Here is an 11,154-nt window from a genome sequence, read left to right on the forward strand (position 1 = left end):
ACATATATTTCGCCCACTTTGGGATTTTGCGCGACAGCAGCGGTTAGTGACCACTTCACCGCCCACTCTATCCATTTTCAGCACATGACCTCTATGCCTGGCTACAAACCAAATAACTAAACCTTTCACATGACCGCTGACCAAATGACCGCCCTGAAGCGTGCCGCGCGACCTGAAAGTCGTCCCGCGAAGCCATTCAGTCTGCTGCACTGTTCCGATTGTGAATGTGAATTTTTCTCTTCCATTCAATGGCTGGCGTATTTTTTAAAGCAAAGTATTTTCGTTTTATTAACTATTCTTTTCTCTTTTGTAAACTTGTTTTCTAAGTTTTATTCTTCGTTCTCTAAAGCTTCTGTGATCGCGTTAACGTTTCAGCAGAAATTGAAGTTATTTTAAAAAAGGCACGTACACTCTCGGGTTTAATTACGTTAGCCATTGTATGCCGCTATATTCCACTATAATCAAATTGTGTATATGTGTGTGGGTGTGTATGTACAACAATACGACAAATGTGGCACCTAGAAAATTTGAAATGAAAAGGGCTAATAAACGATGGAGACGTGGTGTTGGTAAACGCGGTAAAATACAATGGCATGCAGGTACACTCTTGAAGCCTATTTTTAAAAGGCCAATACACTTTTATAGGCTGCAAATTATATGTATATTTTCCGCTTAATATCTATAAATATACTTAGTTTAAGAATAAAATAATCTGCTGACCGTTTGACGGCTGCTATCAACTCACTGTTGCAAGGTATCCTTTCGTAGCAAGTAGCTGGACATCGAGTATGCGGCACAAAGTTTCTTATGACCGATGCGAACGAGGAAAATATGCTACACATTTCTTCTTAATTTTTTAATCGAGCACTGGTAAAACTTGGTAACCTGGTAAAAACCAGGTGAGTTTCAGTAAGAAGGAATTTTGTATTGTAGAAAAAAGGGCCAGAACTAAATTAAAATGCTACTCCGTTTCGTTGGTCAAAACAGGAGTCTTATTGTAAGTTTATGCGAGCTCATGAAGCTGATGCAATCGTAGTCTCAGTTATGTAGCTTTATTGAGCCCTAAACGCCAAAAAGGCGTAAGCGAGATTTCTTCAAAATTTTATTTTTGTTGCAGAAATGTTCCTAGAGCAAGTGTATGCATTTCTGCATCAAAAATACAATTTTGAAAAAAAAGTCGCTGACGTCTTTTTGGCGGTTAAAACTCGTAATATTCCCCCTCTTTTTGAGAAATGGTACGAAAAAATTTACAAATTAGCCCTGGGCATTTACAAAGGAAATGCTGAGCACTTTCTTCGCTACATACGCTAGTTGATAACTGCGGCATGTTCTATTCTATGGCAGCCCCATTCACTCGGCATGTTTGCCTAAGAGCCAATGGCTTGTAATGTTTGCTACAATTTTAAATACTTCTGGCTTTGGTATATTAAACAGGTCTAGTATCTTCATCCTGTTATAATCAGGCGTGAGTTTCCTGGATATTTTGCAAGCCTGTATATCCGACCACCTTTTCCATGTCAGTCCAAGAAAATGCAAAGGAATTTCTCTTTGAACGACTATGGGTGGAACAGCAGCCCCGGTTTCCTTCAAGTAGACTCCTACCTTCGCCAAGCCACTGGCCTTCTCATTGCCTTCAATTTTCCTATGGCCGGCGACCCAGACAAGAGAGACGCTTATTGACGCAGACGCTGAACATAATTTCGTTTTGCACCTCTGGGCTAGCTGGGATTTGGTGTTCGTTGGTGCTAGTGCTAAAATAGCCGATAGGTTGTGAGAGTGTATTATTGCTTTCTTCATTCTACCTATGCTTTTTCCTAGAAGCATAAAGGATGCTTAAGACTTCCGCTTGGAAAATGCTTGTATCATTCCCTAGACGCAGAGACAAGGAGACGCCGAGTTTCACACCACAGACCATCTTTGAGCCGTCTTCATCGGCCACTTTGCCCCTCCTGTACTTTCTTCTGGATGGACTACCACTGGTATGTTTATAGGGATTAAATGTGATTTACTGTGATGGTGGTAGGCTTTAATTTTCCTAGTACCATATCAGTCCCATTATGAAGTCCGGTTGGATTGTAACCGACCTAATGCATACAGGCACTGGATTGCACTTCATATAGTAAAAACCTCAATTCAGCATCTGGATTGCCGGTGGATTTTTCTATCGATGCAAAATGGGGAAAGAAAATACGCAGTTTTCTCGTGCTGCGACAATATTACGACAATCAGATTAGCCGTGCTGAAAGATGGGTATATACCCCTTAACAAGAAAGTGTAGTGCAGGCGTTAAAAACTTTATACCCGGTGATATTTAGATGCATGTCGGTCGAATAGTGAGGCTCTTGAATATAAGCAAGGCCCTAGTCATCTTGCTCTTAGAAGACTTTTGGTTTAATCGAAGTGTAGCAAAAATGCTTCAGGTTGATTCTTGTGATGCTGCTGACCAGAGGGTGAATCAGGAATTGGAGACGGCTTCCCTTATATAAATATATAGTCTTATTAGGGGTACTTCCTCAAAATGTTGCTAACCTTAAAATGGATTCTAGAAAACCAGTTCTTCTATTATCTTACACGTTTTCTCAGTAATGGGCTGGCCGGCCAGTCGCCTTTCTGTTCGACCTACAGGAGAATTCAATTTATTGGATCAGTTTTGCCTGCTTCATCCTCATGTTGAGTAATCAAATCCGAATACAAGTTCTCTTCAGAAAATCTTGCGTCGTGATAAGTTTGAGATATAGGCTGATTTCAACGATGCTCAGGTATTCCTCAAAGAATTCGCCCACGCATTTCAGATCACCCTATGACCTCTAATGACTTTTATAGAATCGAAATGAGATATCAGACTTTTGGGTTTAGCTAAGACGATCTTGCTCTAGATGCTTGTGGTCTCTAGGTACCGTGAGCGATAGATGATTGTTTCGCAGGTATAGGTTCCATAGTCGTGGTCGCATTCATTTGACGGCAGGTTAGCGAGGAGAATGGCTCCTCTGGTGTGCGATTTTCAGTCCGAGCTGAGCGCTTGACCTTGTCACGAGGATCGAAAGTTATATTAATATCACGAGCCAGCCGATGTTACTTTCCGCCGTTTCTATAGTCTTAAACAGTTCCTTTAGGAACCCATTTTTCTTTCTTATTGTGTAGCAAGAACGGTCTGCTGCAAGCGATACTCGACGATGAATGAAAAAAGTTCGTTTGCAAAATACAATGCGCAAATCATTTTCGAAGCGAATATAATTGAAAAGGCGAGCTCATAATCAAAAACAAAAGAAACTACATCCAACTTAAAAAATTATTGGCATCTTTAAAGCATTTTGGTACAAAAATTTGTAAACACTCTCCACTCCATATACAGTCGCATTCAATTCGCTTTTCACCTTTTAACCAATTAAAGGTAAAAGTGTTGATTTTCTGCGCTTATTTTACTCTTTTGTCCTCATCGTTATATCGTCTTTGTTGCTTCTCCTTTATTCAGGCATTTAAAACAATTGTTGATTACGGGTATTTCTTTTCTTACTGCCATACAGACAAACATCCATACACACTTACATACATACATACTTATGTACCTGCTTGCATTTTGTGTTGTGTGTCCTTCAATCGTTGAAGTCCTTACGACTTTTACTTATTCACATTTCACTTCCAATTGCTGGCTTCTCGAAATGTTCAGGTAAGCTTTCAGTTGTTCTTGTTTTTGTTTGTTTGCTTTCTATAGTACCGTAACGTTAAGGCGCAAATTTGCAAATGAGCTGGTTGGTGTATGGCTGCGTCGCTCTTTTGACTTTTAATTGAATTTCTTTTTTGTTTTTGTGTTTTTTTTTTTTATTGTTGCTTAATGCTTCCACATTGTTTTTGTTTTTATTGTATGTTGGCAGCATTTAGTGACAATACACTTCACATTGTTGAGTGTTTTTTCTGTTTCTGCCTGTTATTGGTATATATAATTGTTGTCCTCTTTTTCACTTCGCCATCTTCAACTTTTCTTCATCATTATTTTTTTATTTTAGTTTTTTTTTTGTTTTTGTTAAACGAGTAGCGCAGCCTGTTGGGTTGGCCATTTAGTTTTATTGACGTGCAAATCTGCGCGCCTTCTCATCATTTTTTTCCTCATCTTCTTTGATTTTTTCATCTTTGCTACGCTCCACTCGTTTCTTATGCGAGTACATCCCAAACGTGAGCGCTGAGCGCACACTAATTAGTTTTTCTTTGTTTTTTTCTGCATCGTATTAATTTTTCCTTGTTTTTGCTAAAAGCTTGAGCAGCTATTGTTGTTGTCACACCGCAATCGAGTGTTGAAGGTATGGGTGTACTAAAAATTGTTGTTGCCAAGCTTCTTGTGCTCCGTATTGCCTGGCACTCATTCGAGTGTGCGTTCAGTCACAGTCACGCTTTGCGGCATTTGCGCATTAATGATGAGGTATTTATTTTTCTCACAGGATTTTTCACCTTCGGTTTTATGCAAATGACGTTTTAATAAGCTTCAAGCGTCTTCGTTTTTATTTTGGCGGCTATATGACGGCGTTTTCTTTTTCTCTTCACTGCGCTGCCACTTTGCGCCTTCCTTGTGGCCCTCCTTCTTTCCACACACCTTTTCTCTAAGCTTTTCTTTTGCATATCAGCTGTGTTCGTTTTAATTGAGTTTTTATTTCTTTGCATTTGAATTTTTATTAAATTGGTATTAACTGCAGAAAATCCTTTTGCATGAAAATTGGAGATAATCTGCGCCCTTAATTAGGGGAAATAGTATAATTGAACGTCGTTTTTTTAAGGGCTTTGCCGGGGGAAAACGCGCTTATTATTCAGGTGGTTGAGGGGTGGGGGGAGAAGTATTATTTTTAATGAATATGAATTATGAGCATCTAAAGAGTAAAATGTTTTTCTTTTTGTAATATGAAATAATGGAATTATTATGCTATGAATAATTGTTTATGCAAATGGATTTAAATCTCTTTAGTTGGGTCGAGGGTGAGAGACCTCTTATGTTCGGTGGGAAGCAAAACTTTTGCATTCAAGTGCATTCGCAGGAGCCGTAAAAATTTAAGGGCGGGTGCATAAATCTCACACTTCCAGGGATAATAATAATAGAGTTTTATATTTTATGGTGACAGAGGAGTTTTTGTTCTTGGGTTTTTGTCCATAAGTGAACAATGGCGGAAATATAAATAGAGACGCGACATTTTACAAGTTTTGGCAATTTATCTTTTGTTTGTTTAATGCTCATTATATTTGTTATTTTTATTTGAAAGCTCATTACCTTAAAAAAATCATGCAAGTCCGATTTTCAAAGTTTTGTACAAAAATTGGGAAAATTCGACAAAAGTTGCATCAAAATCTCCAGCTTTTAAGTTTATTTCTTATAAGTGTTTTGAGCATGCAGTGGCCCATTCAATTGGAGTATAGTGCAAATTTTAAGTAGCAAGGACTAACCGTTGAATTTCTTAATTTTTTTTTTGTTGAAGACGTTGCTCATTTTCTCCAAAATAAAAAAATTGTCCAACATACTTTGTATGTGAAATAAAGCGGCACACCGCAAAAAAAAAAAATGCCAAGAAATTAATCCAAATTTAAAAGGCTGTAATAATGCATTAATTCAAATATAAAAATTAGAACAATATATACAATTTTTTTGAAATTCTTAACATTTTCCAAATTTTTGTTCAAAGTTTTAAATTCGAACATACATGGTTTTTGTTAGATAGTGAGCTATGTATACTTTCATAGAATAAACAAAAGAAAGTAGCGTACACTTGTTAAAATGCCACATCCCTATTTATATTTTCGCCACCGTATGTGTTGTTGTGAATAAGAGGATGCCTTTTTGCTGTGATGGAGATTCAATTGGCGTAAATTGATATTGAATATAAATGATGGGCGAGCTTTATTGGACTCAGCAGATATTTGTTTATAGCAAAAATGGAAAAATTCACCAGTGATCAATTTCCATATAAATTTTGCAGAAACTCGTGTTATGTGCGAAACTCAAGCCAGAGTTAGGCGGGCACAAAAGGTTCTCTTTATCATTTTAAATATGGTTGTCTATAGTCTTGAGGTGGATGGACAAATTTAATACCCACAAATTAGGTAGTAGCCTCAACCTTAACCAAACCTGGGCAATTTTTTCAGCCGGTCAACTGAAACAACAAATACTAAGAGCTCAGAAAGGGGGAGACGAAATTATAAGATCGCACTGGCATAAAGTTGTTTTCAACTTTTACGGAGCTACCGGTTTTGGCCACGCCATTTACCACAGCCGTGTCTGTTTCCGGGAAAGTCAAGTGTATCCTCCTCTTGTTGATCTTTTCCTAGATTTCCAAGGTCTAAAGCTACACTGAGAAGACCCAATCAGTTTGTTGACGGTAATTGTAGCTCTTCACCTAATATGCTTTATAAAAGCCTGTATGACATGCAAAGAAAGTTGATTCCACTGTAGTTAAGATATTTGGTAGGACTATTCGTCAGAGCACACTTAAACTCCATCCAGCATGCAGCACACTTTATCTAAATAGCTGAGCTGACAACTCCTCAGCTCCAACGGATTTGTTGTTTTTTTACCCACAAAATTCCTCTATTACATATTCGGTCGATAGCACACCAGCTCTGTCGTCATCCAGAGAAGGTCGGGTTCATCTACTTCACAAGGGCAAATATTTCTTCCATAGCTTTAATAAGTTCTCGATATCGGTCTTTGGGTCATCATGGTTGTTATTGCAGTAACTCGACTCAGCTTTGAAATGCCCGGTAGGTCGCCTAAATTTCTAAAAAGCTGTTAGGAAGTTTTTCCTTTCGGCCAGCCCGCTGCAATGTTTCAAAGCCTTCGAACACTTTTTTTGTTATTGAAAAAATTCTCGATATCCACTTCAGCTCTCTACATCGTCGCACATATGCAGCTCACATTGCGCCCGAAAGCTGCGAGTTGCGACTTAGTAGATGCATGGCCTCTGCCCTTGATTTCCCTGTTTAAAAACATGATCGATTTAGTTGCTTTTTTTCGATCTGGAAGTGCGCAGGTAGCCGGATGAACTTTTTTATGGTGAAACTTAGTACCGCAGCCTACCATGCCTCGGCTACAAGTGAAGTCGTGTTGGCTGAATTTCCTGACGGTGAGACTAAAGGTTCTATTTGTGGCAAGTCCCACACTTTCTATATGGAATTTTAATTCTACTTAACATGGTAGGGCCCGAATTGATAAACAGTTTTTTTATTTATTATTATAGTTGCGTTCTAATATTAATTTTCAATAGTGTTATTGAGCTTAATACCAAGATTTGTTTTTAGGAAAAAGGGAAAAAGCAACAAATTCTAAGCGGTAGAGGTTATAGTTGCTATTTCAGAGGTCTCTACATCTCTTACTTCTTTACGGGGTGTGCTTAGCTCACGTCATACTTATCGCATCGATTGCTTATAAAGTCTAGAGAACAAGTCTGATGAGTAGAAATGCAAAGTACTAACTTGGAGCAGATTAGAATCCTCAGTTATTAAGTTTTATTATTAGAGTTTTCATATCTCAAAAATTTACCGTTATACGGAAAGCGGGTGTAATTCTACGCCAATTTGAATAATTTTCAACAAATTCCTTTTGCGTAACTTGGTTATTAAGTGCACCGAGTTTGGTAGAAATTGATAAATCGGTTACCGAGATACACATTTGTGGTCATAAGTGGGCGGCGTCACGCCCATTTTCCAAAAATTTCATAATAATATAAATTTTTACCGAAATTCTAATCCACATACTAATTTTCAATATTTTGCTTCTAATATTTACTGAAATATCGTAATTTTTGCAATTGCCGAAATATGTACCGTTATAGTGGTTACCGTTCAATTTCATCCATTTCCAATACCAACCTACCTTGGATAAAGGGCATTTTACATACCACATTTCGCTGAGATATTTTAATTTTTGCTCGAGCAAAAAAATTTAATTTTATTGATTGCGTTCATAGAATTTTTAAACATTTTTATGCAGACCTTATAAGCTTAAGAATTTCCATCATCGGTGGTGGTTTTTTAGAAAAAATATTTTTAAAAACTAATTTTATATATATATGTGAAAAACTCCGTTTTCGGAAGTATATTCAAATGGGTTTATCTCACGTAAATCTGAAAATTTTTCGAAATATTTTAGCGGAAGTTTTAAAATCTAATGATTTTATAATATCGATAGAAAAATTTTTTTTTTTTTATGCAGACTAATGCACCCTTATGTGCATACACTCGTTTAGTGGTGCCAAAACCTTAACCATATCTTGAAATTGAATTTTTCAAATTAAACAGGGCTCAGTGTTTTAATCATTGAACTCAATATTTTGGTACCAACTGTGGCACTAAATAAACTCTCACACTTAGATTTCTGGCTACAGCGATTCCGAAAAATGTTCCACACTTTATCATAAAATCATTAATTTCTCTTAAGCCAACAAGGCAAAACTTTTCAAACCTCTCTATAGTTAAAGACACTAAGAGACACTAGATTTAGCAAAGCGTAAAGAGCAGTATCAGTTTTTGGCGACAAATCTCACAATGCAGGCTGATTTCCCGTGGTATTGATTAAGATTCTGGTCTATTAGTTTTTGAGGTAGGTACATAAATAGCTTATGATAAGTGCTATTGTATATGCGCATGCCCTTAGGATTTCTTTAGATGCTGTCTTAACAAAAGTTATTAAGTATGGACATTTCAGTTTTCAAGAAAAAAATGAGGTTTATAACATTTCCATATATGCCTATGACCATTTGTATTCAATTACATATTCATTTACATATGTAGCTTAAGTGACAGTAATACAAATGCTACGAGTTGATACTTTCATTGTTTACTCTCAACCACGTCACAGTAAATCAAACGAAAACTCTGACGTTACTGCGTGCTCAAATAAATAAATATACGCATCAGTCAAAATGTACACCTCCTCACTCATGTGCAACTGAATAAACACATACTTCATAATAAATATGCCATCAAAACAAGTGAGCAAATAAGTGGAAGGAAAAACAAGGTAACACGATTGTATTAATGTAGCGAATAAAAATACAGATACGAGTATCTACAAATTTATATTGCATAAATTATGTGTGACATGGCGTACATACATACATACGAGCGCGCAAGCTACACGTTTAGTGAGCGTCGAGCGTCGTCGACCATGACGTATGAGTAACATTTTACGCAACAATTTCTTTTGAATTGCATTGTGTGTGATGAAGAAGGTTATGTAGTACATAGAAAAAGACCTTGAAAAATTACACAATAATGAGTTTTTATAGCAATGTGTGTTGATGGGAGTGCGTAATTTTACGTGTTTATTTGAGCAAATAGGTATTGTGAGTGATATATTTCAAAAAAATCGCATTGCGCAGCTAGAGAATTAAAAATTGGCTGAGTGAAATTATGAACGTGTACGTTGTATATTAATAAGTGAATTAAATTGATGTGCTCACGGCAGAAGTGACAAACATATACATTTATGCATTTGCTTTGTTGTTGTAAAATTGTTTGGTTTCTCTATTAAATTACTTCATCTTTCCGTATTGGAATTGCTTCATTACTCAAAGGCAACCAATTTAAATATGCGAATTTTGATGTGTATCGAGTATGTGCTTTTATTTTTGATCACTTTTTTGTCTTATAAATTAAATTCATCCGCTGAGTATAACAGCACGCATGCATGTAATTCTCTTGGCGACGACAGAAAATATTGATATTAATTTGTACTGTAAGGCAATCGAAAAAGGCCAAACAAAAATTTCACACACAACTCCAGCCTAGCTTTACACTGCCACATTTTGCAGTTGAAATATCAGCAGACAGCCGTTGACAATGGACGATATGATAAACAGGCAGCTAGCATTGGGAGAAGAAGGGCAGATATTCAAAGGCGCGACTGCGATGAAAAGCTGTCTGCGTTGTGTTTTTATATATATTTTTTGAATTTTTATTTTCATTTTGATTGGAACTTAAGTAGACAACTGATTGCATTAATGCATACATACATACGTATGTTAAGAATGCAACTTAAAAATGTCAACACGTGAATATTTATTTTTGAGTATGCAACATACATACTATACATACATACATACATACGGGTTAGGATGGTCAATAATATATATCAACATCATGGAGCACCCCTTTAAATTGTTCTAAGTAATACGTTGAAAATATAGATATCGTTAAAAAATTCAAAATTTGAAAAATTTGTTTAAAAAAATTGATTTATTTCTTATAAATCGCAAAAATTTTACAAAATCTTGTCTTGCACCAAACAAATTTAAGCGTTTGGAAAATTAATTTTTTTTTAAATCGCAAAAATTTTACAAAATCTTGTCTCTCATCAGCTATAACTTTGTGAATTTATTATTTTATGTGAATAAGTTTCAATAATATGTAAATTTATCAGATTTAACTTGAAAATTCGTGAATTATTGTGATAAAAAAAATAAAAATTTTGCAAACCTTGGTAGTGACCACTAAAAAAAATTTTATAACTGTAAAATTTTCGTAATGTCTTTATTTTGCCCCTTGAAGAAATTTAGCTCTTGATATTTTGAGGAAATTTGTGAATTATTGTGATAAAAAAATTAAAATTTTTTCAAATCTTGGTAGCGACCACAACAAAAATATTTATAACTGTGAAATTTTCGTAATGTCTTTATTTTACACATAGCACAAATTTAGCTCTTGATATTGTGAGGACTACCCTAATACATTAGTATCTGTTAATAATAAAATACGCGAATGTCAGTTGGCCAATTCAGTTAGGGATTTCATATTTTTACAAAAAAAAAACATAAATGTGTGCCCTGACATATGACAAACAATGGAATTAAAAAATATCACCGCATACATATTTGGTATTGATTTGCATTGAGTTTACGATTGCTGTGCGTTGAGAATGACCGTTATTATTGCTTTATTGGGATATACACATTAGGGTGTCCCAGATTTTTTTGCGAAATTCGATGCGCATACTCCCTAATTATTTTTTCGCCTATATATATGTTTGTATGTATATAAAGTTTCATTGCTGTAGGATGACGATAACCCATGCCGACTTGAAGTTTTGATTATATCTAACGATAAGATATCTTCCATTAAAAGTTTGACACATATATCGCAAACATCATTTTTAAACATTTCTATGCAGACCTTTTAAGCTGA

Source organism: Rhagoletis pomonella, unplaced genomic scaffold (assembly GCF_013731165.1).
Source record: "Rhagoletis pomonella isolate Grant_MI unplaced genomic scaffold, Rhpom_1.0 Rhpom_scaffold_00012, whole genome shotgun sequence".
NCBI lineage: Eukaryota > Metazoa > Arthropoda > Insecta > Diptera > Tephritidae > Rhagoletis > Rhagoletis pomonella.